Below are 5603 nucleotides of genomic sequence, written 5' to 3' on the forward strand. Positions count from 1 at the left end.
CTGACAAATGAAACGCTGCTTTAGGAAGACGAGGATGTTCCTGGTCCTGTCGTGGCTCGGCTCATATTCACAAATGAGATTAAGATTGGGCTGCTGAGGGATTTCAAAGGCCTGTTTTCCATAAGAGCATGAAACAGCCTGTGAAGCCTGTGTAGGCTACATTAAGTAGACTTGAAAGTGTCTGGAGCAGAGATCAGCTCCCAGCCCACAGTGAGAGTAACTGGCTGGAAAAAATGGGAGATTATTTACCTGCATCTACAGTATAAACCTTTTATGGAGGGAAGTTAGATCTGTATCACAGTACTGTTCAGGAAAATAATCCAATATTCCATAAATTCTTAAAAGCCCTCAATCCATTTATGACACAGTATTATGATTTGTCTGATGTATCCATTAATGAGTTATTCATGTAATATTAATATGCATTAAATCATGTGTTTTGAGTCAATAGAGTTTTCACCACAGGACTGCCTTTGCTGTGTGTCTTCAGACAAATTAAGCCATTTACAGAGCATCAATATGGAATCATTAAATGCCCTTTGTGTATTGTTCTCTATGGTCTGTGGACCACCTCTCTTTCCCTCTCTCTCTCTCTCTCTCTCTCTCTCTCTCTCTCTCTATATGTCTCTCTCTCTCTCTCTTTCGCTCACTCTCTCTCTCTCACACACACACACACACACACACACACACACACACACACACACACACACACACACACACACACACACACACACACACACACGCACACACACACATGCACACTAGCTTGGCTCGTGCATCAGATGTGAGCCGAGGTTTGAGCCCTCTGCAGGCTTCTTTATGACGACAGTCGGTGAGATCTGCTGATCCCATCTCCAGTGGGCCTCTGTAACCCCCCTTTGTAACATTAGGCAAAAGCGCTAAATCAAAGTGTGGAGTCAGCCCAGTGTGTGTGTTTAACGTCCCCCTGCTCTTGTCACCAATGACCAGGGGCGGGCCGCCACGTGTCCTTGCCCTATCCCCCGGTGTCCTATCACTCCTTTATCTGTCCACAAGGCATGGCCGCTCTCCCAAAGACAACCACACATGCATGCTCAAGAAGGGCCTTTTTTATTCATCTCAACACCCACAGAGAAAATCAGACGTCCCAAATTGTTCCCCTAAAGCAGTTGTTTTATTCATGGTCGTATTTGAGATTTTTTTTCTCCTCAACACCTTCATAGTTAAACGTATATCTAAAACAATAATCATCGTTTACATCAAGCAGGGAATTATTTTTTTTTAACCAGGTTGGTGTATAAAGAAAACAACGCAAACGCTATATGGTGAATTTCTAAATTTAGCAAAAACACAGACTCACACTTTAAATTTGCTGCAGAAATGTTTTCCAAACTGCAACAAACTTATGTAGGACACTGACCTGTATTTCATTTTGAAGAGTAAAAAAAAGAAAAAAAAGAAAAAAAAGAAGAAAAAAATATATAAATATATATATACTTTTTTAACTCTGAGGTTCTTGTGGGAAAACAATAACAGACAGTATGTTTATTTGCGATGAAGCTACATAGCACAAAGAAAGAGCAACCATACCAAGGGATTTTCCTGACTCTTGAGAAGGGTACAACCAATATTCCCAAACCCATGCCAGGACTTGTGATTCTGCTGTATGCTTTTTTTTTCTTTTTCTCCTTTATGAAGGATGATCAAATCAAGCATGGAAGTATGTTTCATCAGTCTGTTGGAGGGTAAAGAGAGACTTTCAAAATAATCCCTTAAGTAGATGAGGCTTCTTCATGTATTGTTTTTTTTATTGTAAGATGCAGCATGTTTCGAGATAGCAGAGGAAATGACAATTATGTTGAGATACTATCTTCATGAATGGCAGGACCTTTTCTGGAACTGTGCGCAAAACTGTATCGCATGTCCACACATCTGATCTATCTGTGTTATTATTCAGTCTCTTGACAGGTCATATTTTGTCAAATGAAATGCTGAATTGCTTCATACTCGGCACGGAAGCTGAAGTGATACATGTAAGTAGAATTAAATTACTCTATAGCATATTACAGCCTCAGTGGGATTGTGGCTGTTCCTCCATTTTTAATAAGTGCTTATTTCCCAGGGGGCCTTGTTGGGCACCGTGGGTCAACAGTGTCCAAGAGGGCAAAGCTTGTTCACCACATTCTAGAGCCCTTTAATTGCTTGAGGTTATGTGTGCTATTATCTTCCTTTTTCTCTTTCATTATGGAGGTGCAGAGGTTCGGATTGACCCATCCTCTCAATTTTGAAAGCACTCGCCATGTTTAGCGTACTTCAATTAAGTGTGCAGAGGAGTGCTGTGATGAGATTTATTTAATTAATTATTCCAGTTCTGTTTTGGCCCATGCATATATTCTTTTTAAATCTTTCCTTGGGTGTCCCGGGTCCGCTCTTATTTATTCTGTTGTGATAATGTTACAACTGTAACAGCAATATTTTTGCTGCTCCCAGGAGTGCTTGGTCTGACTCAAACATAATAACCCACGGCAATGTCTGTCTGACTCTCAGCCATTCTCATTCCTGCTTGCAGCTGATGCCGTAACCCTGGCCCCTTCCCTGCAGGCTGTGCTGACGGCTGGCTCAGAGCAGCTACACACACACACACACACACACACACACACACACACACACACACACACACACACACACACACACACACACACACACACACACACACATAGAAAAAGACCTGTAGACCCTCATTTGCATGGACACAAATGTTCACATGCATACATATGCAAATACACCCATGTACACATGCCAATGTAAGCACAAACATGTCTCTGTTGTGTCTTTTATTGCACTCTACTCTCATTTTACTTGATTTCCCCCTCTGTTTTTAAGTTGTTTGAAATGAAAGAGGTGCACTATGGTACACTGTCGGAGCTTTAAATGCTGATTAGTGGAAATAACAAAAGTAGTTGCAAAATTTCCACCAAAGTTCAATGGTGGAAATTGTTTTGGTGCCCATTTAACTCAACAGTGTAGCACTTGCGGGCAAACATTGTTCCCAAGTAAAGGATTTCACACTACAGAGATGTGGCTTCATAAGGGGATTTGATCACTTTTACCTGTGCTGACAAGTCTTCTCTTTAGTTCAAAAGGAGGGAAAGCAGATGACTGATCAATATAAACGCAGGTGTTTGGAGAGAAGCCGTGGATTGATCAGTAATAGTCCCACAACCTGGAAAAAAAAAGAACAAATCACAGGAAAGAAAGTGAAAAGTTAAGTAGGACACTGTCAGGGATTCCCTGGATACGAGTCTTGGAAAAACTGCACAGCAGAAATGAAAAAGAACAGAGGAGAGCTGGTTGGGGAATTCAAAAAAGAATAATTAAAAACTCAAATCGGGTTCTTAACTGTGAGAAAGAGAGAGAGGGAGTGAGAGTGGTTTTTTTTAAATTCACCAACAAGAATATACTTGGATGATAACTGCCTCAGCCGTAGGCTATTAAAATATTAACCACCGCTGTCCGAGCTGGGACTTTCCAAGCGGTACTGAGCAGTATCCTCCCCGGATACTGGGCCTGAGAGAAAGGCTCTGCTCCCGTTCGCTGCCCTGTGGGAGGCTCGGGCTTGCATGAGGAAGTGTTTTAATGTTTCTCAGATGCCTGGCTCACTGAGAGAGCTTTGACAAGGCAACTATCCTGGGTGTGATTTAAAGGTGTGCACAGAGGGAACCAGGTACTGGAGCTGAGGGCCTGTTAAGCTACTGGGTGCCTTTCTAGAGGAGAAGGAGCAAACTTTTTTTTATATTCCCCTTTTGCTGAGCAGAAATCAGTCCCTTAAGTTTGAATCATTATAATATGAAACAAAAGCTATAATGTTGCTGCTACCTCATATTGCTCACTTAACACTTAACACAGTGAATACACTGGAAAAGATAGCTATGTGAAAGACTGAAAAATGTTCAGAAAATGAAAAGTGTTGATATCTAAATTATTTTGGCGCAGAACCAGATTTTAATATGTGTAGAGTTTGTTTCCTTGTTATTTAGTTCAATGACTGATGCTTCCAATAGTCTGCAATTGCCTAGAGCTTATTACACTCATAATGTATAAGCAGATACTTAGTGAGTGTATATCTAAATCATTTAGTGGGACTTTGTTTAGGGGAACACATGGCATGGAGCACACTCTTATCTCAAATAGTGCAATTGTAAAGGTTTTATTGACTCTAACAGATAACAGCAATTATTTTTCTGAGTGTGCTTTCTGGTCTCTGCCAAATGTGAGCTGGCAGATTATTAAAAAGACAAGTGGTCTCTTTGATAGCGAGACAAAATACAAGGGTTTATTTTTAGCAACTGTAACGGCTTGCCAACTTTGTTCAGGTGAAATTTCTGCACAGAAAATAATACACGTTCGTGTGCTGCCTGTGGCGAGAAAGTCATGGATTAAGATACAGTGGTGCATTGAAAAGTTGTTGAATATTCAGAGTGGCAGGTTCTTTGAATGTTTTATGAGATTACAGAATCGTGGCATGTATCATGGCATTGACTGAAATTGTTAAAGTAGCCTGAAGTTCATCAAAAGGATGAGTTATCTAATCTTTAATTCCCAATACTGTACAGTAGTCTGTCTCTGTCTATCCCAGTCAACTCCTGCTGTCCTGTCTTTGCCTTTATGTTTCTGACACCCACCCCTTCTTCCTGTCGGCCCAACTCCCGCTCCAGGTTCATCCTCTGTAGTTTTCCTTGTCCCAGATCGTCCCGCTTCACCCAGTCAGTCCTGCTTTTTCTCCTCTGCTCTCTCACATTCCCTTCTCCCCCTTTCCCCAGTAATGTCCTATCTCTCCCTGGAATCAGGAGCCTGGCTGGCTGGCAGGCAGATGGGACAGATGAGGATGGCAGGGATTGGCTAATCCCTAATCTGCTGTCTCCTTGCCACTCTGGACCACAGAGTAGAGAGGGAAGCAAGAGAGAGAGAAAGAGAGAGAGAGAGAAAGAGAGGGTGATGGAGCCAGCTAGATGGAGCCAGCTGTCAGATGGAGAGTCTTTCATGGTCCTGCGCACACAACAGCTGCACAGGGCCCGCCTGCACGGCTCTGCATTATTAAGCATCTTTTTAGTTGGTTCCAGATGCAGACCTAGCTGTGTTTACCCAGGCTTTGTGCTTTCTTGCTCCCCCACCCCACTTTCCACCTCCACTTCCTACTCCACCGTCCCATCATTTCCTTGTTGCTCCGCAGCTTGATGTGGTCAAAAATCATTTGACTTCGCTCATGTGTCTTTGCTTAAGTATAATGTAATGTTCAAGCACATGACCTCTGCACCCGGAGGTAGCATTAGCACCTTAATAGTTCAACCTCATTACGTATTTCCAGTCAGAAGACAAGTATTTGAATCATTTAAACATATGGGGACCACTTTAGGGTTGATGCCTTTTCCGTCTTTTTGAAAGAGAAATGAAAGTTAAGCTGGGGTGTAGCTTTTCAATACAGAAAATGGTTACAATGATATCTACTGACATCCGATGAAAATAAATCTTTTGCTATAGAACAGATATGGGCAATGGCAGAGAAGTAAAATGTAATTACAACGTAATTAAATGGTTTCATCACTGTAATTACATACCATTTAATG

The sequence above is a fragment of the Sander vitreus genome, chromosome 17 (assembly GCF_031162955.1).
Source record: "Sander vitreus isolate 19-12246 chromosome 17, sanVit1, whole genome shotgun sequence".
NCBI lineage: Eukaryota > Metazoa > Chordata > Actinopteri > Perciformes > Percidae > Sander > Sander vitreus.